Raw genomic sequence first — 27,739 nt, forward strand, 5'->3', positions numbered from 1 at the left:
TTTAAACACAGCACTGTCGGCTTTAAACACAGCGCTATGTGCTTTAAACACAGCGCTGTGGGCTTTAAACACAGCGCTATGTGCTTTAAACACAGCGCTGTGGGCTTTAAACACAGCGCTATGGGGTTAAATACACCGCTACGGGCTTTAAACGTAGCGCTATGGGGTTTAAACTGTTCAAGTAAAATTCTCAATTAACACTCCCCCCCTCACTCCTTCTCCCCCTCCATCCCCTCGACACTTACTCCCTCTCCTCCCCTCACTCCTTCCCCTCCCCTTACTGCTTCCGCCCTCACTCCCTCCCCTTCACGATCTCCCCTGCCCCTCCCTCACTCTCTCTCCGTCACTCCCCCCTTCCCCGTCACTACCTCCCCTACACCTCATTAACTACCTTTCCCCAATCTCACTGCCCCGTCACTCCCTCCCCCACTCACACACCCCTACCCCTCAGTCCCACCATTCCCCCTCATTCTCTCCCCTCCCCCACGTTCCCTCCCCCTCACACCCTCCCCTCCACCTCATTCTATCCCCTCTCCCTCACTTCCGCCCCTCTCCACTCCCATTCCACTCACTCCGTCTACAGTCCTTACCCTCTCCCCACTCCCACCCAGCCCACTCCCTCTCCTCCCCACACTTCCTCCACTCACTCCCTCCCCTCTAAGCTCTCATCCCACTCACTCCCTCCCCTCCCCTCACTCCTCGCTCCCTCACTCTCTCCCATTCCACTCATTCCCTGCCCACCCCACACTCCCTCCCCTCCACCCTCAATACCACCTCTTCATCCTCACTAACATACCTCCTCGTCATTCCCCCGCACTCACGCCCCTCCCGCTTACCCCCTCCCCTCCGCCCCTCAACACCCTCACTCCATCATCTCCCCTCACTCTTTCCCATCCACCCTCACTCCCTCTCCTCCTGCTAACTCCCTCCAATCCTCAATCCCGCTCCCCATCACTTCCCTCACCCTCACTCCTCTCCTCCCTCACACCCTTCCCTCCCCCTCATTTCCTCCCTGTCCTCCCTCTCATTCCCTCCCCTCACTCCCTTCCGCCCCCCTCGCTCCCCCTTCCTCACTCCCTACCCATCACCCCCACCTCCTCACAACACCCCCTTCAGCACACTCCATCCCCTCACTCCCTTCCCTCACCTTTTACCTTCCTCCTCGCTCCCTGCCTCTCTCCCTCCATATTTCCCTCCCTCCACTCCTCCTTCCACCTCGCTCCCTCCTTCCCTCTCTTAATCCCTCCCCTCACTCCCCTCTCCATCTCCTAGCCCTACCCTCCCTCGCCCGCACACCCTCCCCCTCAACCCTTGAATTAATTAATTAATTAATTAATTGACGGACTAATTAATTAATTAATTAACCAACCAACCAATTAATTAATTAATTGACTAACTAATTAATTAATTAATTAATCAATCATTCGATTAATTAGTTAATCGACGAACTAATTAATCAATTAATCAATTAATCAATTAATCAATTCACTGATTAATTAATTAATTAATTAATTAATCAGTTAATTAATTAATCAACTAACCAATTAATTAATTAATTAATTAATCAGTGAATTGATTAATTGATTAATTGATTAATTGATTAATCGATGAATTGATCAATCAATCAATTAATTGATTGATTGATTAATTAATTAATCAATTCGCCGATTAATTAATTAATTAATTAATTAATCAAATGGTTAGTTGATTAATTAATTAATTAATTAGTTCGTCGATTAACTAATTAATCGAATGATTGATTAATTAATTAATTAATTAGTTAGTCAATTAATTAATTAATTGGTTGATTAATTGATTAATTAATTAATTAATTGATTAACTGATTGATTGATTGATTGATTGATTGATTGATTGATTGATTGATTGATTAATTAATTAATGATATGTTTATTGGTCAAGTATGTACACATACAAGGAATGTGCCTTGATGCTCCGCTCGCAAGTGACAACATGAACATACAGTAAACAGTGAAGAATAAAGCATAAAACATTAAAACCTCAAGAATACAACATAACAGCTTAAACATGTGAGTGAAATGAACCAGAGGCAAAAAGAGACCACAGACTATTGGTTATTGAGTAGAGCTACCACTTACGTGAAAAAAAAGCTGTTTTTATGTCTGGCTGTGGCTGCTTCGACAGTCCGGAGTCGCCTTCCAGAGGGAATTGCTTCAAAGGGTTTGTGGCCATGGTGAGAGGGGTCAGAGATTATCTTGCCCGCTCGCTTCCTGGCTCTTGCAGTGTATAGCTCGTCACTGGGGGGGAGGGGGGAGGGAAGGTTGCAGCCATCAATCTTCTCAGCTGATCAAATGATTTCCTTGCAGCCGCCGTATGTCGTGCTTGGTGGCTGAGCCAAACCAGACCTTGATGGAGAAGGTGAGGACAGACTCTACGATGGCAATATAGAATTGGACCATAATTGTCTGTGGCAAATTGCGTTTCCTCAGCTACCGCAGGAGGTACATCCTCTGTTGGGCCTTTTTGACTATAGTCGGTGCTGGTCCCACATTTAAGGTCCTTGGAGATGATGGTTCCAAGGAACTTAAATGACTCCACAGTTGAGTGGGGGGGGGGGGGGAGAGGGGGGGGGGCATCTCCTAAAGTCCACAATCAGTTCCACTGTCTTAAGAGCATGGAGATCCAGGTTGTTGCGAAGGCACAAGGATGCCAGCTGTGTCGCCTCCTGTCTGCAGGCAGATTCCTACTGGATCAGTCCAATCAGGGTTGTGCTGTCCGCAAACCTGAGAAGCCTGACAGAGGAATCTGTGGAGGTGCAGTTGTTGGTGTAGAGAGAGTAAAGGAGACGGGAGATAACGCAGCCTTGCGTTGCTCCTAAGCTGAGGGTCCGAAATATGCTTTCCCAGCCTCACTTCCTGTCTGTCAGGAAGTTTATGAACCACTGACAGAAGGGTTCAGGCACAGTCAACTGGGGGAGTTTGGAGTGTAGTAGCTCTGGCACAATGGAGTTAAATGCAGAGCTAAAGTTCACCATCAAAATCCTTGCATAGGTTCCCTTGCGGTGCAGCTGCTGAAAGATGAAAACTGCAGGCCTAGGTTGACTGCGTCATCCACAGATCAGTTGGCTAGGTATGATTTGGACGAGGGGATTGAAGGCTTCGTGGCAAAGTTTGCGGATGATAAGAAAATAGGTGTGTAGGCAGGTAGTGTAGAGAATGCATGGACTCTGCTGAAGGACTTAGACAGGTTGGGAGGGTCAAGTCAATTCAAGTCAAGTTTATTTGTCACATACACATACACGATGTGCAGTGAAATGAAAGTGGCAATGCCTGCGGATTGTGCACAAAAAAAACAATACAGTTACAGCATATAAATGGAGTTAATAAGTTACTATAGTGTAGACAAAAATTTAGTCTCTGGAGTTATAAAAGTTGACAGTCCTGATGGCCTGTGGGAAGAAAATCCGCCTCATCCTCTCCGTTTTCACAGCGTGACAGCGGAGGCGTTTGCCTGATCGTAGCATCTGGAACAGTCCGTTACTAGGGTGGCAGGGGTCCCTCATGATCTTGCTTGCTCTGGATCTGCACCTCCTGATGTATAGGTCCTGCAGGGGGCGAGTGTCATTCCCATGGTGCGTTCTGCCGAACACACTACTCTCTGCAGGGCCATCCTGTCCTGGGCAGAGCTTTTCCCAAACCAGACTGTAATGTTGCCGGACAGGATGCTCTCTACAGCCCCAGTGTAGAATCAATGAAGGATCCTCAGAGACACTATGAATTTCCTCAGGTGGTAAAGGCGCCGCTTTGCCTTACCCACCAATGCGGCAATGTGCGTTGCCCATGTCAGATCCTCTGTGATGCGGACTCGCAAGTATTTAAAACTGCTTACCTTATCCACAGTAGACCCATTTATCTCCAGTGGCGTGTACGTCCTTGGATGTTTAGCCCATCTAAAGTTCACAATCAGCTCCTTCGGTTTAGTGACATTCAAGAGGAGGCTATTGTCCCGACACCAGAGTGCCAGATCAGCCACCTCCTCCTGGTAGGCCTTCTCATCGTTGTTGGAGATCCGGCTCACCACCACAGTGTCATCAGCAAACTTGATGATGGAGTTTGAGCTGAACCTGGCCCCACAGTCATGTGTGTACAGTAGGGGGCTAAGGACGAAACCCTGGGGGGATCCTATGTTCAGGGTGAGGAAGCTAGATATGTGTTCCCCCATCCTGACCACTTGGGGCCTGGCGGTGAGAAAGTCCAGGACCCAGGCACACAGAGGGGTACTAAGCCCCAGTTCCAGCAGCTTCTCAACAAGTCTGCTGGGGACTATTGTGTTGAATGCTGAACTAAAGTCAATGAACAGCATCCTCACATAGCCCCCCTGGCTGTCCAGATGAGAGAGAGCGGTGTGCAGATCCTGGGAGACCGCATCATCCGTGGACCTGTTCGGACGGTATGCGAACTGTAGTGGGTCCATGTTGCGAGGAAGGAGGGCACAGAGGTGCTTCTTGACTAGCCTCTCAAAGCATTTCATGACAACCGAGGTGAGGGCCACAGGTCGGTAGTCATTTAAACAAGCTGGAGAGGCATTCTTTGGCACCGGTACAATGATGGATCTTTTGAAGCATGCAGGGGCCACGGACTTGGCCAAGGAGAGGTTGAATATTGTGGTGAGCACTGGAGCAAGCTGAGTAGAACAAGACTTTAGTACTCGCCCAGATATACCATCTGGGCCTCCAGCTTTCCTCGTGTTCACACGCGTCAGAGCCCACCTCACCTCATGCTCGGACACCGAGAATGTGTGCACATCCCTGGCGGTGGATTCCCCCTCCAGCCTGGCTAGCCAGCGCTCCCTAGGTGCTGTTTTTGACGGCGAGCTAGGGGTGATACCCGTCTCAAACCGTGCATAAAAAGAGTTCAGGTCATCAGCTAAGGAGGAGGGGGGGCTGCACCGGTAGCTAGTTACAGTCCGAAGACCCTGCCAAAGGCGCCTGGTGTCCTGCTGCTCCATCTGTGATCCCATCCTGTCCCGGTATCTCCTTTTTGAGTCCTTCACCGCCCTTCGCAGTCGGTAGGACTCTACTTGTAGTCGTCCATGTTGCCGGACGCCAGGCCAGAGTTGTAAGCAGCGGTGCGAGCATTCAAGGCCACGCGAATAGACCTGTCCACCCACGGTTTTTGGTTAGGGAAGATACCGACCCTTACCGTGGGGATGATGGTATCGGCTATTGTGGCAATGAAGTTCGTAACCGCTTCCGCAAACTCACTGTAGTCTCTGGAATTTTCTTGGAACATGTTCCAGTCGACATCGCCATGTGCATCCTGCAGCATGACCTCTGAATGATCAGCCCACTGCTTGACGTCCCTTGTCACTGTCGCTTCCAGTATGATCCGTTGTTTATACTCCGGCAGCAGGAAAATGGCAGCGTGGTCAGATTTTCGAAAAGGATGGAGAGAAACGGCCTTGTAGCCTTTCCTGAACGGCGTGTAGCAGTGGTCCAAGGTTCTATCCACCCTGGTGGCACACGTGATGTGTTGGTAGAAGTTAGGCATGACCTTTCTGAGAATTCACCTATTGAAATCTCCAGCCACCAGCACAGCCGCATCAGGGTTCTTGTTTTGGTGTCGACACAACACATCGTGTAGGGTGGACAGTGCCACGTCGGTGTCCGCTTGCGTTGGGATATAGACGGCTGTGATGAACACCGAGCTGAACTCCCGGGGAAGGTAAAATGGTCAGTATGAGGCAGTTAGATGTTCCAGGTCCGGCGAGCAGGAACGAGAAAGCGTCTTAATATTTCCAGGATTGCACCAGTTATTATTGGTCAAGAACCAGACTCCTCCGCCCTTGGATTTCCCGGATTCTTCCATTCTGTCCGCCTGGAAAACAGTGAAGGACTCGGATGGGCAGATCACCCGGTCCGGCACCAGCGGGGTCAGCCATGTCTCAGTCAAACAAAGGATGTTGCAGTTCCTTATGTCCCTCTGGAATCTGATCCTTGACCTGAGGTCATCCAGCTTGTTCTCCAGGGACTGGACGTTGGCCCGAAGTATGCTGGGCAGAGGTGGACGCGAGGCTTGGGCTCTCAGCCTGTTTCGAATGCCCCCTGGCTTCCCTCGGTATTTTTATCGACTTTCCCACGGACCCGCGCTCCCACTGCTGCTGCCGCGGTGCGCTCCTTTGATGATCTCTATCGGCCACGTTGAATCGGTGAGTATAGTGTTTAATAGTGCTCCGGTAGCGCTCGAGTTTAATTTTACGAGCGTTTCCCGTTCGTACATTGTTTACTTAGAGATAATTTTATAATAATCATACCAGTTTAAAACGCACATTTTCCGCAGAGCTACCACGACGGCGACTGGACTGGACCGCGCCATCTTCCGGACTTAGACAGGTTGGGAGAGTGGGCAGAGAACTGCCAGATGGATACAATATAGTGTTGCAAAGTGTGGAGTCATGCTTTTTTTTGTAGTTGGAATAAGAACTCTTTTGTAAATGGGGTGAGAATCCAGACATCAGTGGTGCAAAGGTACTTCGGAGTGCTGGTGCAGGATTCCCAAAACGTTGTATCGGTAGTAAAGAAAGCAGACTCAATTCTAGCATTCATTTCAAGAGGGCTTGTATACCAAATAAGGATGTAATTTTGAGGTTCTATTAGGCACTGGTAAGGCCGCATTTGGAATATTGTGAGGAATTTTAGGCACTATATCTGAGGAAGGATGTGCTGACTCTGAAGAGGGTCCAGAGGAGTTTCTGTAACTCTGAATTACAGGACGTTCTATTAGGAAGGAGTTGCGGATAAATTTATGTAGTCACAGGGTGTTGAATCTGTGGAATTAATTGTCACAGAAGGCTGCAGAGGCCAAGTCAGTGGGTATTTTTAAGGCAGAGACAGATAGATTATTGATTTGTACAGATGTCCGAGGTTAATAGAAGAAGGCAGGCGAATGGGGTTAGGAGGGAGAGATAGATCAGCCACGATTGAATGGCGGAGTAGACCTGATGGGCCGAATGGCCTAAATCTACTCCTATTCCTCATGACCTTCTGACCTTATGACCTCTAAACATCCATTTACTGCGGTGTATTTGTAAGATTTAACATGTAACGCGAATTTGAGATCGATATTATTTATTGCATTCTCAGACACGGACACTTGATCACACTTTACACGTTCTCTTTCGTTTCTGGAGCGAAACTAACCATATCATTGTAGGTTATGGTCAGAACGGCACACGGTCTAGGGCGCTGCCTCCAGATCCCAGTATTTACTGATTTGGAACCCACTCTGGACAATGAAGTAACTTTCAATCAGTTGTCCCTCTGCTTTGTTTGTTTTCCTAACCTGGGTGGCAGTTCCATCTCATTGCTCCTTCCTTCCAGAGTGGAACACACGCCTTACTTCGAAATCTTCTCGCTTATTTTGTTTTAGATTTTCTGTGCGTTTAATCAACGGTACTGGGATTATCTATTCAATTGCCAGAATGAAGGGCTTGGTCAATTTTGGGGCTTCTATTAAATAGTCCTTTAGGGGAAGCTCCTTGTATCTGGTAATTATGGGAGAGCACTAGTAAATGTTCAATTAGGGGAGGACACCAGCAAATGGGGATTTGCGCGAGCATTGTAAAGGAAGTACAGCGGGTGGATCTTCAACAAATATGGAATTAGCGGAGAGAAACAATAAATGTAGAAATTGGGGAGTTCGTCTGCAAATGGGTAATCAGGAGAGGGCAAAACTACGTAGTTGAGTCTCCTGCCTCTTTTCGCGACTGTTCCGACTTCTCTGTGTTTTCCTATTTCTGTCTACAAGTGTTCCCAGCTGCATACGTGCTCCTGTTGGTCTCTGTAAAAGAAACCCCTCCGAGTGCGAGAGGAAATTTGATTTGTTCGGATTTGATGAGGGAACTCAAGGTAAACGAACCATTCAGAGGTTGCTACCACAACATGATGAGTTTTAATCTGCAATTTGAGAGGGAGAATGTGAAATCGGATATGTCGGCAATGCATCTGGCAAAGGGGACTGCAGTGGGATGAAGGAGGAGCTGCCCAATGTTGACTGGAAAGGGACGCTAGCAGGGATGACGGTGGAATAGCAATGGCAGTGATTTCTGTGAACAATCCGATAGATGCACGAACATTTTCGTCCAAATATAAATGAAGATTATAGGGGGAGTAAGAGCCGACAAGGAACTGACAAGAGGAGTCAAGGACAGTGTAAAACTGAAAGAGAAGGCGTGTAACGTAGCAAACATTACTGGGAAGCCAGAGTATTGGGAAGCTTTTAAAGAACAACAGAAGGTTACAATAAAGAAATTATGGAGAGAAAAGATGAAAAGTGAAGGTAAACTAGTTATTAATACAAAAAGAGAATAGTAAGAGTTTCTACAGTGATATCAAGAGTAAGCAAAAGGCAAGAGTGGGCGCTGGGCGGCTGGAAAATAATACAGGAAAAGTGACAATGGGGAAAAAAGAAATGGCATAGGAGTTGAATAACTTTGTTTCACCTGTCTTCACAGTGGAAGATACCAGCAACGTGCCTGAAATCCAAGAGAGTCAGAGGGTGGAAGTTAGTGGAGTGGCTATTACTAGGGAAAAGGTGCTTGGGAAGCTTCATCTTCTTCTTGCGTTTGAGGCAGCAGAAGTTATGTAACGCCCTCCAAGCTCTGTAGCCAGTGCAAAGTGCTTTGTCGACGGCCGTGAGGTCTACCCCTGCACCACGGGGACGGAGGACAGCGCAGTCGAAAATGACGTGCTGCGCTGTTTGCTGGTCTCCTCCACACACGCAGGCTGCTGATGAACGCAACCCCCAACGATGCATGTTGGCGTTGAACCGGCCGACCCCTGTGCGGAACCGGTTCAGGGCGACCCACTGTTTTTGCGGGGCATGTCCTAGCCGGGTGGGGCTGTGGTGTTCGATGCGTCACTGAATTAAGGCGGTCGCGATGTCTGTTCCCAGCTGCTTCTCCATGCACCTAGTATGTTGAAACCGGAGCCACAGAGGGTCGCTGCATGGCGGTAGAACGGGAGTCAAGATGACAGGCGCTGAGGTCCCAGTTGCTGTGAATCCTGGGCGAGGTGGTACAATTGCTGTTTGGCATCCGATGGGGGCTTGCACACCAGCCTATGAGTGAAGAAATTTCTGCGAAGCTTGGCGGGTGCGATACCTTCGAGCACCGGCAGGAGATCCGTCGGAGTAGGGCGTAGACAGCCAGTGATGATCCGCAAGGTGTCGTTGAGGGTGGCGTCTACCATGCTGGTATGAGCTCTGCGGCACCATGCTGGGGCGGCATAATCAGCGGCACTGTACACAAGTGCAAGTGCACTGGTTCGAAGAGTAGATGTCCTGGCGCCCCATGACGATCCAGCCAAGAAACGCAGGAGGCTGTCACGTGCAGAGACTTTAGCACGGAGCTTCAAGGTGGTGCTATTAGGTCTGCTGCCGATTTAGTTTCACCCGAGGTATGTAGGAAATAGGTTGTAGGGTAGGGGTGACCCATTGAGGGTGACGGTTAGCTGGCGTTGAACCTCCTTGTTGTTCAGGTGGAAGGCCGTTGTGGTGGTTTTTGCCACACTCAGTTTTAGTTTCCAGGTCTTAAGGTAGCCTGCGACAAGTTCCGTCCGCCGAGAGCACATCCTTCACATTTCACCAACTCCTGTCGAGGATGCAGCATAACCAAGTCATCTGCGTATCCATACTGGCGCGACGCTGTGCATGGCAGATCGGTGATATAGAGATTGAAGAGCATGGGGGCCAGTACCGAGCCTTGGGGAACTCCGTTTCTTAGGCGTCGCATTCAGCTAGATTGTCCGACGCTGGTCTTGAGTACAAAACTGCGGTTGGCAAGGATGTTGGCAAGGAACCGCACTAAATGACGGGCAGGGATGGTGTGGAGGAGCTTCAAGATCAGGCCGTGGTGCCACACTGTATCAAAGGCGGCAGTAAGGTCCACCAGTGTGATGCCTGCCTTGTGACCCTATTCGAAACTGTCTGCGATGTCATTGGTCAGCTTGACTATTTAATGGGTGATGCTACGTCCATGACGAAATCCGGCTTGTTCAGCGGGTAGTTGATGGTCGACGATTGGATTGAGCCGGGCCAGGCCAGGAGAAGCCGTTTGGGGAGATTGTACGGGACACAGAGGGATGAGATGGGCCGATGGTTCCTTGGGTTGTCCGCAGGCTTGTTTGGTTTTGGTAGCGCAATGACGGTGGCCTTCCGCCAGATGTTCGGAATGGATTGACCAATGAGGCAAGAGGATCGGAGCCAGACCAAGCATTTGGGACCGCAGTGTTTCAGGAATTCTGGGGGGATGTTATCAGGACCCTAGGCTTTTCCACATTTCAGTTGAGAGATGACAGAAGAAAGTTCTGCGGAAGAAAATGGTGCTCACAGGTGCCCATCAGCGCCTGGAGCTTTTCAAAGGTTCGTTTTTTCCTGTTTGACAGATCGAGTATGGTTCGTGTCCGCGTCTTTGGAGCAGATATTGGCCAAGAACCCGTGGGCGATGGAGTTGGCCGTGACAGGGCAATGCGTTGGGCGGGTACTTCGACCGGTGAGGCATTAAGTCGATTCCTTGGACTGTCTCTTCCCACCGCTCTCTGCGCTTCTTGGCGCGGCAGCTTGTCAGTTCCAGAACCTTGGAGGCAACCTCTTCGCCAGGTTCAGCGTACAGGAATGCGTCGTAGCATGTGTCAAACTCGTCGTCCCATGTGGAGTTTCACCGGCGATGATAGCCGCGAGGAATGGAACTCTTTGCTGCCCTGATGAGGAGTTTGCGGAGGGCTGAGTAGGCATTGTCCAGATTAGTGGGGATGGGGTGGGGGTGGGAAGGCTGTCGTTCCAGGTCCACCAGACATGTGATCTTGTCCCTCCTGGCCTTGTGGAAATTTCACCTCTTCGCAGGTTTGTTTGGGACCGGCTCGATGGGGTTGTCCGAGATAATCAGAGATGGACGATGTTGTGATTTCAGGAAGTGATCCAGGGTGATACGGTGTACCCTATCTATGCCTCTCATAATTTTATATGCTTCCATCATGACTCCCATCAGCATTCGAAGTTCCAAAGAAGCAATGTTTTTTTGCCCAACCTCTCGAATCTGGGCAGGATTCTGGTAAGGCTCTTCTGTATCCTCTTCAACCCCTCCACATTCTTCCTGGAACGGGGAAACCAGAACTGCACGCAATGCGTCAAATGAGTTAAACTGAAAAAAGAGGGAACGGGACCTCCAGTTTTTATGCTCAATGCCCAGACCAATGAAGGCAAACGTGCCATATGTACCTATGACACTCTATCTAGCTAAGGACGTGGAGGACAATATCCCTCTACACATCAATGCTGTCTTACATCAGAGTGCCCTGCCGCGAAATACCTTCCTCTAACATTGGACCACCCAAAGTGTAACACCTCGCAATTGAAAAGCTGATATTATGTCCATCCGCTGATCCGATGAATCCCATGGTCAATGAGCTAAAACGGTTGTATGACCCGCAGTCAATGATCTCAAACCTCTCTATAACCCGCAATCAGTGGGCATAAATCGCTGTATGACACGCAGTCAATTGTCTTGAACCACTCAATAACACTAAAATGTACTTCCATGTTCAACATTTTAAGCAAAAGTTTATTCAAAACATATGCAATAGGGTAAGTGCATCTTGTGTTGCTGCTTTTAGGGAGATATTGACTTGGACACCAAGATGCTGTTCAGGATCTTGCCATTAACAGTGGACTCTCTCCTCATGGCACAATGACATGTCCTATTATTTCGTGGTCAACATTCCCAGCCAGTTGTATCCCGCCGCAATTACGGGGCCTGTTATTCCTTGGTCAACACTCCCACCCAGTGGTGTGCCGCCGCAATTACAGGTCGTCATTTCGTGGTCAATATTCCAACCTAGTGGTGTCTTGCCGCAATGACAGGTCCCCTGTATTTTATCCACAACACGATAATTCTGATAAACATGGGAAATAGGTACAGGAGCAGGCCATTCGGCCCTTCGAGCCTGCTCCGTCATTCAATATGATCATGGCTGAACATCCAGAATCAGTACCCTGTCCCTGATTTTTCCCTTTATCCCTTAAGTCCATTAGCCCAATTGACTAAATCTAACTCTCTTTTGAAAACAATCGGTCAATTGGCCTCCACTGCAATAGGGTAAGTGCATCTTGGGCCCTGGTGAGACCGCACCTGGAGTACTGTGTGCAGTTTTGGTCTCCAAATTTGAGGAAGGATATTCTTGATATTGAGGCTGTGCAGCGTAGGTTCACTAGGTTAATTCCCGGAGTGGCGGGACTGTCGTATGTTGAAAGGCTGGAGCAATTAGGCTTGTATACACTGGAATTTAGAAGGATGAGGGGGGATGTTATTGAAACATATAAGATAATTAGGGGATTGGACAAATTAGAGGCAGGAAACATGTCCCCAATGTTGGGGGAGTCCAGAACAAGGGGCCACAGTTTAAGAATAAGGGGTAGGCCATTTAGAACGGAGATGAGGAAGAACATTTTCAGTCAGAGAGTGGTGAAGGTGTGGAATTTTCTGCCTCAGAAGGCAGTGGAGGCCAGTTCGTTGGATGCTTTCAAGAGAGAGCTGGATAGAGCTCTTAAGGATAGCGGAGTGAGTGGGTATGGGGAGACGGCAGGAACGGGCTACTGATTGAGAGTGATCAGCCATGATCGCATTGAATGGCGGTGCTGGCTCGAAGGGCTGAATGGCCTACTCCTGCACCTATTGTCTATTGTCTATTATTTATTGTCTATTGCCTTTTGTGGCAGAGGATTCCACAGATTCACAACTCTCCGCGTGGAATCGTTTTTCTTCATCTCAGTCTTAAATGGCATACCCCTTGTTCTTAAACTGTGACCCCTGTTCATGTTTATAAGAGATAAGAGCAAAATTAGGCCTTTCGACCCATCGAGTCTACTCCACCATTGAACCATGGCTCATCTATTTTTCACTCTCTCGACACCATTCTCCTGCCTTCTCCCCATAACCCGTGACATCCACACTGATCAAGAATCCGCACCTCGAACTTATAAACTTATTAACGTATAAAGTGACCTCTGGTTCCATAATTCATGAAAGCTTGTCATCGCACCAAAGCACAGCCTGCTTATCCACAAAAAAGCTAGCTTTCGATTTCGAAACCAATTTTATTCATAAAGTATCCTGCTGTCTGCAAATACAGAAGTAGAACGAATGCCAAAGTGACCACAAATAACAGGACCTGTAATTGTGGCGGGCCAGCATTGGGTGGAAGTGTTGTCCACAAAATAATAGGGCTTATCATTGCGGCGGGACACCACCGGGTGGGAGTGTTGTCCACAAAGTAAAGGGTCTGCCATTTTAATATAGTCTTATATTCCCTTATATTTTATTATTTTCATGTAAGAATATATTTATTTATCCAGAGGGTTGAGTTAGTGAATTGAGAACTTGAATTTGGAGTATTGTATGCAGTTTTGCACCCTTCTGTAGCCTTCGCCCTGCTGCCCGAGCACACGGCATCGAAGAAGATGTCGCTGGCTACAACAGATTGGTTAAACATCTGCAGCATCTTACTGCAGACGTTGACGGAGACGTTGAAGACGTTGTACTTCGCAAAAAGTACAGCCGGCTCTGCGGCTTCTTGTACAGGCCCTCAGCTTTCCTGCACCAGTCCAGTTTACTGTCCATGTACACTCCAAGGTATTTGTCCTTCCTGGTAAACTGCACATCCACACCATTGATGGAGACAGGGGACAGTGGTGTTCCTCCCCACTAAAGGTCCACCAACTCCTTATTCCTACTCTGCCATTCAATCATGACTGATCTATCTCTCCCTCCAAGCCCCATTCTCCAGCCCTCTCCGCATAACTGACAACCCTACTAATCAAGATCCTATCTATCTCTGCCTTCAAATTATCCATTGACTTGGCCTCCACAGCTTTCTGCAGTAAATAAATCCAGAATCACCAACTTCTGGCTGAAGAAATTCCTCATCTCCTTCCTAAAGCAACGTCCTTTAACTCTGAGGCTATGACCTCTAGTCCTAGACTTTCCCACGAGTAGAAACATCCTCTCCACATGCACTCTATCCAAGCCTTTCACTATTCTGTATGTTTCAATTAGGTCCACCCTCATTATTCTAATGTCCAGCGAGTACAGACCCAGTGCCGAAATACGTTCATCATAGGTTAACCTACTCATTCCTGGGATCATTCAGTAAACCTCCTCTGGACCCTCTACAGACCCAGCACATCCTTCCTCAGATATGGTGCCCAAAATTGCTCACAATATTTCAAATTTGGCCTTACCAACTCCTGAAAGACCTCAGCATTACATCCCTGTTTTTGAATACAAGCCCTCTTGAAATAAATACCAGCTAGCATTGTGTTTGCTTGCTTTACTACTGATTCGACTTGCAGATTAACCTTTTGTGAAGCCAGCACCAATACTCCCAAGTCCCATTGCATCTCCGATTTCAAGATTTTCATCGTATTTAGAAAATAGTCTACGCCTTTATTCCTCGTACCAAAATGCATGACTACACACTTTGCGACTGCATATTCCATCATCCACTTGTCTGCCTACTCTCCCAACCTGTCCAAGTCCTTCTGCAGAGTCCCTGCTTTCTGTACACTACCTGCCCCTTTAGTTATTTTCGTATCATCCGCAATCTTTGCCAGAAAGACTTCAATCCCCTCGTCCAATTCATTAATAAACAACGTGACGAGTAGCGCCCCAGGATCGTACCCTTGCGGAACCCCACTGGTCACTGGCAGCCAACCAGAACAAGCCCCCTTTATTGCCACACTGTCTTCTGCCATCCAGCCAACCTGCTATCCATGCTAGTATCCGGGATAGAATGGCGGGGGGGAGGGGGGAAAGGAGGGAGATAATGTTGGGCAGAATGAGGATGGGGAGAATGAGGGTAGAGAATGAGATGGGGAGAATGAGAAGGGGAGAATGAGATGGGGAGAATGAGATTGGGAGAATGAGGGGAGAGAATGAGATGGGGAGAATGAGGGGAGAAAATAAGGGGAGAGAATGAGGGGGAAGTAGTGGGAGATGGAGTGGGAGGTTGTGAGAATGAGGGGCGAGAATGAGGGGGAAGTAGTGGGAGATGGAGTGAGAGATGGGGAGAATGAGGTGGTGAGAATGAGATGGGGAGAATGAGATGGGGAGAATGAGATGGGGAGAGAATGAGATGGGGAGAGAATGAGGGGAGAGAATGAGGGGAGAGAATGAGGGGAGAGAATGAGGGGGATGTAGTGGGAGATGGAGTAGGAGGTAGGGAGAATGAGGGGAGAGAATGAGGGCAGAGGATGAGGGGAGAGAATAACGGGAGAATGGCGGGGGAGAATGGGGGGAGAATGAGGGGGAGAATGAGGGGGAGAATGAGGGGGGAATGACGAGGGGGAATGACGGGGGGAAATGACGGGGGTGAATGAGGGGGGTGAATGAGGGGGAGAATGAGGGGGAGAATGAGGGGGGGAATGAGGGGGTGTAGTGGGAGACGGAGTGGGAGGAGTAGGGGAGAGCATGAAGGCTGAGCAGCAGGGGGTGAGACCTAGGGGATGGGGAGGCTGTAAAGAGGAGGGGGAGAAGGAGGGACATCAAATGGATGCAAGAGAAGGGCAGAAAGAGGGAGAAGGAGGGGGAGCAGGTGGGGCGTGTCACGTGGGTCGGGGTATGAGGGGGCAGGAGGACGCGCAGGATGGGGGCAGGAAGGTTAGTGAGATGGGGTGCAGGGGAGGACAGTATGTGGGAATAGCAGGGGAGTGCAGGAGAATGCAGGAAGTGGGTGGCATGGGGGCAGGATGGTGGCAGGAGGAGGGAGCAGTACCGCGGCATGGTGGAGGAAACTGATGGTTGATTATAGGGAAGGGGCGAGAAAACAGGAGGGTAAACGAAGAGAGAAAGCAGCCGAGAAAGGTTTGGGAGGGGAGGGGGAGAACTGAGTGAATAAAGAGTGGCAGCAGTTGGGAATCCGACATGAGATCTGGAATTGACAAGTGTTTATTTATTTCAGCAAATATTAGAAACCTGGACATCAACAAACTTTACAAGTATTAAACTATAATAAACCATTGACTTTTCATTTACAGACGATAAACCAGTAACAGACATTGCTCTGTGAAGGAACAGTTTGAACAATGCTTCTGTTGTTACCGCCAATCCGCAGCAGGAGCGGGGGCCGCGGATGATAGTCACATCCGAGATCCTGCAGGTCCAGCTGCAATTCACCTGTCCCACGCCGGGGGAAGCACCGGATTTAAATGCCGTGTAAAGGGGAGGGCGGCTTTTTAAAGGGGAGGGCGGCCGTTTAAAGGGGAGGGCGGGGAACCGGACAACAATATTCCGGGACCCAGGTCGGCGACGTTTACACTCCCAGATGTTCACACGCCCACTCTCAGTCCGGGTCTGAATCCCCGCAGACTCTCCAGCTGGTTCCGTCCACAAGCACTCAACTTATTCACCGACAGCCTGAAGCAAGTCCATAATAAACAGAAAATAAACAGATTAAACAACAGTGTCAATAACAGGGAATGGGGTGACTATTTCAACAACACTCATAGAACAAAATCACAAGGGAAGCACGCGGATCCCCTGATATTTAATCACATTAAACATTAACGCAAACACTCACCAGATCCGCTCCAGTCTCGGAAGGGTCGGTATGAGGCGGCGGAGAGCGGGAACAGTTCGGTCTGTGAGGGAGTTGTCCCTCAGGTCCAGCTCCGTCAGTGAGCGGTTTGTGCTGAGAGCGGAGACGAGATCCTCGGCTCCAGAATCTGTGAGACCGACATTGTTCAGCCTGGAGATGAGAGAGAGTTAGGGTGAGCGACACAGAGAGACAAGAGACGGTGCAAATTCCCAGTGTTTATCAGTGACACAATTACCGATCATATTAATGATCAGTGTTAGGCACCCAGTGACTGTAAACACAATTTCTCTCAGTCTGGGACTTACTGCATTCTCTGTATTTTACAGTCCGGGTTCCTCAGAGCCGCAGACACCAGTTTCACTCCGGAATCTCCCAGTTTTTCCCCACTCAGCTCAGTTCCGTCAGTGAGGGGTTTATACTGAGAGCCGAGACGAGATCCTCGGCTCCAGAATCTGTGAGACCGACACTGTTCAGCCTGCAGACGAGAGAGAATGAGGGTGAGGGACACAGAGAGACAGGAGACGGTGCAAATCCACAGTATCTATCAGTGACACATTTACCAAACATATTAATGCTCAGTGTCAGACACCCAGTGACTGTAAAAACGCAATCTCTCACTCTGGGACTTACTCCAGTCTCTGTATTTTACAGTCCGGTTTCCCCAGCGCCGCAGGTCCAGTTTCACCCCGGAATTGCCCAGTTTGTTCAAACTCAGGTCCAGCTCCGTCAGTGAGCGGTTTGTACTGAGAACGGAGGCGAGATCCTCGGCTCCAGAATCTGTGAGACCGACAGCCAGCAGCCTGGAGATGAGAGAGAGTGAGGGTGAGGATCACAGAGAGACAGGAGACGGTGGAAATCCCCAGTGTTTATCAATGACACAATTACTGATCATATTAATGATCAGTGTTAGATACCCAGTGACTGTAAACACAATCTCTCTCAGTCTGGGACTTACTCCAGTCTCTGTATTTTACAGTCCGGGTTCCTCAGAGCCGCAGACACCAGTTTCACTCTGGAATCTCCCAGGTCGTTGTATCCCAGTCTAAACACAAACAGACAGAGTAAGGAACAAACTGATACAAACCCCGGGGCTGAGATAACTTCTCCCAAACGGATATTTCTGGAAACACCTCAGCAAATTATTGAATAAATCGCTGTCGTTAAGGTGATTGGTCACTTTCACCATTCATTCTCATTCCCCGATGACTGGGAAATGTTCCCTGTGCATAGAATAGCTGCATCATGCGTGACCCGGGGAAAGAGGGGAGAGGAGTCGACCACCGGCGACCGGGGTGTGTGGGATCGGCGCCATCCACCGGCGACTCGTGGGAGGGGGAGACAGAGTCGAATACCGTTGACCCGGGGGAGGGTAAAATAGAAGGGGTCCCTTGCACTGTGACGGCCGCCCCTATGGAAGGGGTGCTGGATGGAAGGACAAAATAGTGAAACAATTTTACAGTTCAGTGTTAGCGTCAAACGGACAGTTACCCCAAATGCTGACACTTGTGCAGAGCCGGTCCCAGCCGCTCGAGACCTTCACACTGAATGCGACAGTCCCCTAGATCGAGGTGTTTGATTGTATCACACTGCCTGATGGCATGAGACAGGACCACGCAGTCAATCTGGGTCAGTCCCAGTCCATTGAATGAAAGTGCTTCCACAAATCCCAGTGTCTGCTGAGCCAGTGCAGGATTCTGAGACTCAAACAGGTAGTGCAGCGCGTTCAGGAGGCCCCGTTTGCCAGCGTCCTTCCCTGTGTTTTCAGCGTGGTGTTTAACCTCCTCTTTCACCCAGTCAATCACTCGGCAGATTGTTTGATGAGGAAATTGACCCAGAAACTCCTCCATGACCCGAGCTGACCGTGGGGAGGAGAGACCAGCGACAAAACGGAGAAATACCTCAAATCGCCCGTCTGTCGTGCTGTGGGCTTCAGACAGGAGTTTCAGCGTATTCCTGGTATCTGCAGTCAGGAATTGTGCGAGTGCGGCTACAAACTCTTGGATGGTGAGGTGTGGGAAGGTGTACAAGACGCTCCGGGCTGAATCCTCTCTCTCCAAAAGTTCCATCAGGAAGCCGGACAGGAACTGGGAAGGCTGCAGTTTGTACTTGATCAAATCTCCACCTGTGAACGCAATGTTCTTCTCGAACACTCCAGTGAAGGCCATCTGACCAACCCTTAGTAACACCTCACGGGGGCGCTTAATCTCACGGCCGTGGTTTGTCAAGATGTTGTAAATAAAGTAGCAATATAGTTGGGTGATGGTCTTGGGAACTCGCTGCTGGTCGCGGTGTGTTTGTGTGAAGAAGGGGCCCAGTGTCAGGCCAAGGATCCAGCAGTAGGAAGGGTTGTAGCTCATGGTGTATAGGATATCGTTCTCCGCCACGTGTTTGAAAACAGCTGTTGCCACCGACTGATCTTCAAAATACCTGGTGAAATATTCCTTACGTTCCTCACCAACAAATTCCAGGATTTCAGCCGTGATACTGATCTCTGCCTTTTCCAGTAAATGTAACGCAGTGGGGCGGGTGGTCACTAGCACTGAACACCCTGGCAGCAGCTTGTGCTGGATTAAACTGTACACAATGTCAGACACTTCACACCACCACTCGGGTTCTGGACACATGTGCTGAGATTCTGTGTCTCTCCGTCTGTCAGCAAAATAGATTCTGCCCTTGAATTCATCCAAACCTTCGAATATAAACAGCAATCCATCTGGGTTCTTCCAGACCTCTTCAATGAGATTCCGAAAGTAAGGATATTGATGCAGAATCAGTTCCCTCAGGGTTACTCTGGAGTTAATAGTGTTCAAATCCCGGAATTTGAAACTGAAAACAAACTGGAATTCTTGATATATTTTCCCTGTGGCCCAGTCATGAACAATCTTTTGCACCCTTGTTGTTTTTCCGATCCCCGGGACTCCGGCCACAGATGCTGAACTCCCAGAACGGGATTTAGTCCGGGAAAAGATGCTGTGGAATAATTGATCTGTCCTGATTTTTTCCAGCTCTCTCCGGAGAATCTTCTCTCTCCACTCTTCATGATCCTGGCCTCTAGTCCCGATCTCGAACAGTGGAGATGATTGTGAGCTCAGCGTATCGATCAAGCAGCTGGAAAACCTTTAACTTCTCCTTCATCAGGATCGCGTTCGCGCCCACAGAGTCTCCTTGTGTTTCCGTTGAACTTCTTGCACGGGAACAGGCAGATAATGGACACAATGTTAGATGACGCAACACAAAACTCAACATTCAAGATTACAAGAATGAGTTCAATGCTCCTGAATTAAGTCAATTCACCGATAGATTTCAGTAGAGTGAGGTAAACCTGATTACAGACAAGCCAGATGACAGCGATCCACTGCTGATAAAATGACCAGCCAAGCAGATCTTGATATTAACTGCGCTGTGAAAGTGAGCCCGTTCCCCGGACAGTTCTCTGGTCCCTCCATCTCTTGCAGTTGATTCTCCCATGACAAACATAGATTGCATTCCTTTTGGGTTCGAACACAGACTGTAAAAAAACTCAGGATAAATCTGCCGGGCACAGACAGGGTAAAGGGCATTGGGTGTTCTGGTAGAGGGACAACTGGAGAGAAATCAGCAGCTCAGGCAGCACAAGTGGAGAGGGAAGAACCAGGGTGGGAGGAAGAGGGTGGGCAAGGAGGAGGAGCAGAATGGGAGGGAGAGAGGGAAGGGGAAGGGGATAGTGTGTGAGGGAAAGGGTGCAGAGATGGAAGGGCGTGCGGAAGGGGGAATGGGACTTGGAGGTGAGAGGCAAAGAGAAGGGAGGAGGAGGAAGAGATTGGATGTTGGGAAAGTGGAGAGAAAGCGAGTGGGAGAAGGAGGGGGGAATAGAAGGGGAAAGGTGATGCTGATCATCGAAATGCATTGCGATAAATGTTGAGTCCACAAGGCAGTTATGCATTGTACTGGGAGATGAGGTTTTCATCTGTGATTCGGGCACGGTTTGTGTGGTGGACCAAAGTCAGAGGGGACAGAGTGGGACTGGGATGACCGGAAATGACAGTCTATTGTTAAGTCATCGTTGAAAACTGCAAGTAGTGTAGCTTCATCGAGAAAAACTTTTTTGGCCGCATGCATGTTTGGAAGCAAAGTGGGAAACTGAGAGGTGTCCATGGGGAAGTGACATTAGAAATGGAATGGCTGCTGGACATGGAAGAGCAAGCCGGGAGTCGTGAAGGAAGCAATGCATTCAACATACATGTGGGGGTAGGGATGTTTTGTCTAGAGGTGAGACATTATTGTGACTTGTCAACAATTGTGAAAAATCATCAACTGATTGAGAAGGATTGTCGAGTAGACAGTGAAGACTAGGAAACGGGGTTCTTGGCCTGCCCAGGGCAGGGGACTGAGAAACGGATCAGGAACAAATTCATTCATGTTTCCATCCACTGTGGTGGAGGGAACATCGTGATTCAAGACGATAGACATTGTGGACTTTCAGGAATGTTCTCACAAATTACATATTTTCAGTGTGTCTGGACTCTGTGAGGAATGTGGGGGTACACAGTGTGTCAGGACCCATCTAGCAGTGTGTGGAGCTACACAGTGTGTCAGGACCCACCTAGGAGTGTGTATGTGGTTATACAACAGACAATAGACAATAGGTGCAGGAGGAGGCCATTCGGCCCTTCGAGCCAGCACCGCAATTCAATGTGATCATGGCTGATCATTCTCAATCAGTACCCCGTTCCTGCCTTCTCCCCATACGCCCTGATTCCGTTATTCTTAAGAGCTCTATCCAGCTCTCTCTTGAATGCATTCAGAGAATTGGCCTCCACTGCCTTCTGAGGCAGAGAATTCCACAGATTTACAACTCTCTGACTGAAAAAGATTTTCCTCATCTCAGTTCTAAATGGCTTATCACTTATTCGTAAACTATGGCCCCTAGTTCTGGACTCCCCGAACATTGGGAACATGTTTCCTGCCTCTAACGTGTCCAACCCCCTAATAATCTTATACGTTTCGATAAGATCTCCTCTAATCCTTCTAAATTCCAGTGTATGCAAGCCTGGTCGCTCCAGTGTTTCAACATATGATAGTTCCGCCATTCCAGGAATTAACCTAGGAAACCTACGCTGCACGCCCTCAATAGCAGGAATATCCTTCCTCAAATTTGGAGAGAAAAACTGCACACATTACTCCAGGTGCGGTTTCACTAGGGCCCTGTACAACTGCAGAAGGACCTCTTTGCTCCTATACTCAACTCCTCTTCTTATGAAGGCCAACATTCCATTGGCTTTCTTCACTGCCTGCTGTACCTGTAAGTTTCCTTTCAGTGACTGATGCACTAGGACACCCAGATCTCGTTGTCCGTCCCCTGTTCCTAACTTGACACCATTCAGATAATACTCTGCTTTCCTATTCTTACCACCAAAGTGGATAACCTCACACATATCCACATTAAACTGCATCTGCCATGCATCCGCCCACTCACACAACCTGTCCATGTCACCCTGCAACCTCATAGCATCTTCCTCACAGGTCACAGTGTGTCAGGGCCCATCTCGAAGTGTGTGGGGTTACACAGTGTGCCTGGACCCTGTGAGGAGTGTGTGGAGTTAAACAGTGTGTCAGGGCCCATCTAGGAGTGTGTGGGGTTACACAGTGTGTCAGGTTCCATCTCGGAGTGTGTGGAGTTACACAGTGTGTCAGGGCCCATCTAGGAATGTGTGGGGTTACACAGTGTGTCAGGACCCATCTAGGAGTGTGTGGGTTTATACGGTGTGTCACGACCCATCTAGGAGTGTGTGGATTTACACAGTGTGACAGGAACCATCTCGGTGTGCGTGGGGTTACACGGTGTGTCAGGACCCATCTATGAGTGTGTGAGGCTATACTGTGTGTGAGGACACTGCCAGGAGTGTGTGGGGCATCACTGCGCACACAGTCTCCCCCGGGTGTGCAGTGGATTTCACGGATCTCACACACAACCTGATACATTGCAAAGCCTTGTACAATTAACGCCTGGAGGAGTTGAAATAATGCAGTGTAATAGTTCCGGTGTATGTCAGAGATCGAGTGATTTGGATACTATCATCTACCTCCTTGGTTACACGCGGATAATCTTAGATCGGACTTTCCTCCTTTTACCTTGCACTAAACGTTATTTCCTCATAGTTTATCTATACTGTCTATGGCTCGATTATAATCACGTCTTGTCTTTCTGCTGACTGGGTAACACGCAACAAAATTTTTCACTGTACCTCACCATGTGACAGTACACTAAACTAAGCTAAACTTGAATCCACAGACAAAGAAGAAACCCATAGAGAATCCCCGTGTCTACAGACAATAGACAATAGGTGCAGGAGTAGGCCATTCGGCCCTTCGAGCCAGCACTGCCATTCAAGGTGATCATGGCTGATCATCCACAATCAGTGACCCGTGCCTACCCTCTCCGCATACCCCTTACTCCGCTTTCATTAAGAGCTCTATGTAACTCTCTGCTGAAAGCATCCAGAGAATTGGCGTCCACTGCGTACTGAGGCAGAGAATTCCACAGATTTACAACTCTGAGTGAAAAAGGTTTTTTCCGCATCTCCGTTCTAAATGGCCTATTCCTTATTTTTAAACTATTGCCCCAGGTTCTGGACTCGCCCAACATTGGGAACATGTTTCCTGCCTCTAGCTTCTACAATCCCTTATTAATCTAATATGTTTCAATAAGATTCAATCCCATCCTTCTAAATTGCAGTGTATACAAGCCCAGTCGCTCCAGTCTTTCAAAATACGACAATCACGCCATTGTAGCAATTAACCTAGTGAACCTACGCTGCACTCCCTCATCAGCAAGAATGTCCATCCTCAAATTTGGAGAGCAAAACTGCACAGTACTCCAGGTGTGGTCTCACTAGGGCCCTGTACAACTGCAGAAGGACCTCTTTGCTTCTATACTCAACGCCTCTTGTCATGAAGGCTAACATGCCATTAGCTTTATTCACTGCCTGCTGTACCTGCAATCTTACTTTCAGTCTAACCATTGCTTAAGCTTTGATGTTCTGATTTCCGATTCTGCAAAGCTTTGAACAAACAGTTTCAGTATTACATCAATTCTAACAAGTCATTGGTGTGAACTGTACATTTCAACACTCACCTTCGATAGGAAAGGGTAATTCAGATAAACCACTGGTGATGTTCATGTATTCTTGTGGATCAGGGCCTGTTCAAATCAACGAGCATTCATTAAACCAGACTTGAATGACATTGTTAACTCCAGTGCTTTAATGTGATATTCAGTGCAGTGTGTTGATTTACCGTACCGAGCTTCTGGATTTCTTTCAGTATTTTGTCCAGCTTTGGTAATTTATTCTGCATTTTCACAAAGGATTCCCACATCACCCGCTGGGGCCGGTTGCAATTCCCCATCACCAGACTGAGCAAGAGCGTCAAACTCTCTCTCCGGTTTCCCTTTACCGCGAGCTCAGTGATATTGTGTGAAGAACAACAATGAATATATTGAGCAGTGAATGAGACAATAATAATGGGGAGGTATTAGCTGTTCAGTGATGGGATATTGTGGTATGTTTGAGCATAGTAACAGGCATTGGTTTGCCTGTTCATACACCTATGACACTGGGCTGACAAACTGTGCACTCCCAGAGTCCTGACTGTGTGAAACGCGCTTCAGTTGAAATTGATGGGAAATTAATCCAATTCTTTTTGGCCTCACATGGACACTATCACACTAGGAAGAAATGTGCCCAGTCCAACATGCATTACTTCCTGCTCGGCACTTTGAAGCTATTATATTACTTCATCTACATTCTTACCCACTCTGAGCCCGCATTCACTCATTGACCAGATAACTTTTTTTATTTCTATACCTACCTCAGTTATACCCGATCAAATACATCCCTCTCTTGCACATTTCCTGCATCTCATTCCCTCCTTTTACCGCACATTAACTCCGCTCCTCTTCCCACAGATGCGCGAATAACTGACCTGCTGAATATTGTTTGTTGAGATTGTAGATTTTAGCAAATGTACTTTTGTTTATTTTATTTGTCAATTGAATGACAAGCGAACAGTTCAATGTCTTAGAGTAATTCAGCAGGTCAGGCAGCATCTCCAAAAACAGCTATTTTGAGCAGCACTGTATGTCTTTTTTTTGTAAACCAGGATCTGCAGTTCTTGTGCTTTTAGATAATGCCCTCTGTGGCTTAATGAACTGAACTGAATGCGACCAATGAAACTCATGCCACATAAAACGTGTTATCGTTTTTGATTCTGGTTTACAAGTTTACTGCTCCCAGAACGTTGTGCTAAGATGTATGTGTGGGAAGAACAGCTGGATCAGAATGGACAATTCTCAGAAATCCCCATGTCACAGGTTTTATTCCTGATACCAGATCTACAGGACGCAAACTGATCTGAGATCAGTCTCTCCATTGCACTGTTCAACCCAGGGAGTGCGACTGCATTTTTCACTCTACCCCCAATACCGTGCGTTCTGAGACAGGAAACAGAAGCCACCGTGATCATTCCACTTACCACGTGTTCTTGTTAACTGAAATATCCCTCCCGTCTCATCACGAAGCCGAGACTTTCAACCACTTCTTCAATCGCCTGTTTTAGTCTCTCCCGATAGAATTTTGTCAGTTGGAACAATTGGTACTCGTTCCACTGCGTCAGGAGCTCAGAGAATGTAGGCGTCAGATCTGTGTATTCAAAGAGAGAAACTAAACACCATCTGAATCAGTACCCTTGGCTCCCGCTACAACAGCAACCCCCATCCTCATTGTTCCTGCCCCCAACTAGAATGATCAAAATAGAATATCGGAATAAGACAATGTGCTGGAGGAACACAGTGGGTCAACCATCATCTCTGGAGAATGTAGATAGGTGACGTTTCAAGTCCGGACCTTTCTTCAGGCTGATTGTGGTGGCGGTGAGTGGGGAGAAACGTGGACAAGAGGAAGGACAGGTCAAAGACTGTAAGGAAGGTGGATACAGGTGAGGGAAGTTTTTGGTAGGCTGATAATTGGGGAAAGGCCAGCGATGAAAAGACAGGTCTGAAACAAAAGGAGTGAAAAGTTGCAAATTGTGAAGCGAGATGAATTAATGTACGTGCAAATGGAGGGGGAAGGGAGAAATCTGCGCCAGGATAAAATTTGGTTAGAAACCAGAAAACCCAGTAGATCTTGGCGGAGAAAGCGTAAGTGTTCGGCAAAACAGTTGCCGAGTCTATGCTTTGTCTCACCAATTGCAAACCATGTGTAACTCTCTGCCCATTCCCACGGCAATCTCCTTGTCCTAGACCACATGCTAGCTGGGCGAACAGCACGTCAAATTCCGCTTGCGTAGCCGACAATCCAATGGTTTGATCATCCAATTCTCCAATTTTAAGTAACAATCTAAACCGCACACCCGCCTTACTTCCCGCACTCTCTCCGCTGTCTCGCACCGATTTCTCCCCTCCCCAATTCTCTCCTCCGATATTCCTTTCTTTATTTTCACAATCTGCATAACTTAATCCTTCTGCCTAACATCTTGATGTTTCATCTCCAGCCTTTGTTCAACCACCTACCTGTAAACCCCCCCTCCTCAGTTCATTAAGTATTAAGTTGAAGGAGGATTGCGATTCTGATCTCCATACTGTGGGAAGGATGCGGAGGAGATTCTTCAGGATATTGCTCGGAAATGAATATTTCAATTATCAACAGAGACTGGAATGGTTGAATTCGTGTTCATTTAAGTTGGGGCGGACACGCAGCGATCAGATAGAGGAAGAAAAAGCAATGAGAAAAGTCGATGGCAAAAAAATACTTTTCTCCATCGTAGACGTGTTTATGAACTTGGGGGGGGGGGGGCATGGATTGAGGTCGGGACTGTGAGGTTTACAGGATGATCTCTCGAGAATAACCTTTCACCAGCGGATGGTCACAGTATGGAACACCCTGCCTGAGATGGTGTTGGAGACAGTACACTCGCATTATTTTGGCAACACCTGGATAAGCATTCAAATTTTAAACGGGTAGCAGGCAACAAACGTAGGAATGCTGGGAAATGGGATACGTTCAGTTTATTGTTGTCACGTGTTCAGTGAAAAGTGCTTTTGTCGAATATTAACCAGACAGAGAAAATACCGTACATTACAATCAAGTCAGCACAAGCCACAAATCAGGAAAATGGGAGTGGCATTCAGTGTAAGATAAATTCCAGCAAAGTGTGGTTAACGATAGTCAGAGGGTCTTCAATTGGGCGGATGAACCACTCGATAACTGGTGAGAGGATGGTTCAGTTGCCTGATAACAGCTAGGAAGGAACTCTCCCTGAATCTGGAGGTACGTGTTTTCACACTATACCTCTTGCCTGTTGGGAGATGGAAGAGGACGAGGTGAATGGTGAGAGACTCGTCATTGATTATGATGGTGGCCTTTCGAAGGCCGCGAAGTGCAGGTGGAGTCAATGGGAGGGAGGTTCGTTTACGTGATGGTCTAGTTACATTCACAACTCGCTGCAACTCATTGAGGTCTTGAATGGAGCCCTAACAAAACCATAGGTGGACACAAAAAGCTGGAGTAACTCAGCGGGACAGGCAGCATCTCTAGCGAGTAAGAAAGGGTAACGTTTCGGGTCGAGTTCCTTCTTACAAAACTATGCTGTCATGCATTTTGCTAAATTGCTTTCTGTGGCACAACTGCAGACGTTGGTGAGAGTGTAGAGGGATTGGTAGCTGGCAGACCATTGTGGGTCAAAGGCCAATTTCTAATCAATGCGACCATTGATTCTGGACACTGATATTCTGACTTAATTTTTGTGATAACATAAACTAAAATGTAGCGATTTATCACACATCTGTCCACATGTGACTGTCCCTGCAGATGTAAATTTTCTGTGCTCACCCCTTCCCTATTTCCACTTCCTTTCTTAACCTCAGTATTTGCAACAGCTCCACGCCCGTTGCCAAGGCAACATTTATATTTTACAGAAGGCTCCACAAACCTTTATGTTTACTTGATGTAGATGCCACTACATCCCCTCCGCAATCGCCACCTTCAGCCATGATGATGACAAGCGTTCCCAAATTCTGTGGTTCTAGAACGGACAATATTAAGATAACCATCAAGCTGCAAATGAAGGCTAAGGAAAATC

General features: G+C 48.1%; 1 pseudogene; it reads right to left on the reverse strand.

The window, feature by feature from the left end:
- Positions 1 to 16,355: 16,355 nt before the first annotated feature.
- Positions 16,356 to 24,025, reverse strand: LOC144589894 (NACHT, LRR and PYD domains-containing protein 3-like; annotated as a pseudogene).
- Positions 24,026 to 27,739: the final 3,714 nt, after the last annotated feature.

The sequence above is a fragment of the Rhinoraja longicauda genome, unplaced genomic scaffold (genome assembly GCF_053455715.1).
Source record: "Rhinoraja longicauda isolate Sanriku21f unplaced genomic scaffold, sRhiLon1.1 Scf000085, whole genome shotgun sequence".
Taxonomy (NCBI): domain Eukaryota; kingdom Metazoa; phylum Chordata; class Chondrichthyes; order Rajiformes; family Arhynchobatidae; genus Rhinoraja; species Rhinoraja longicauda.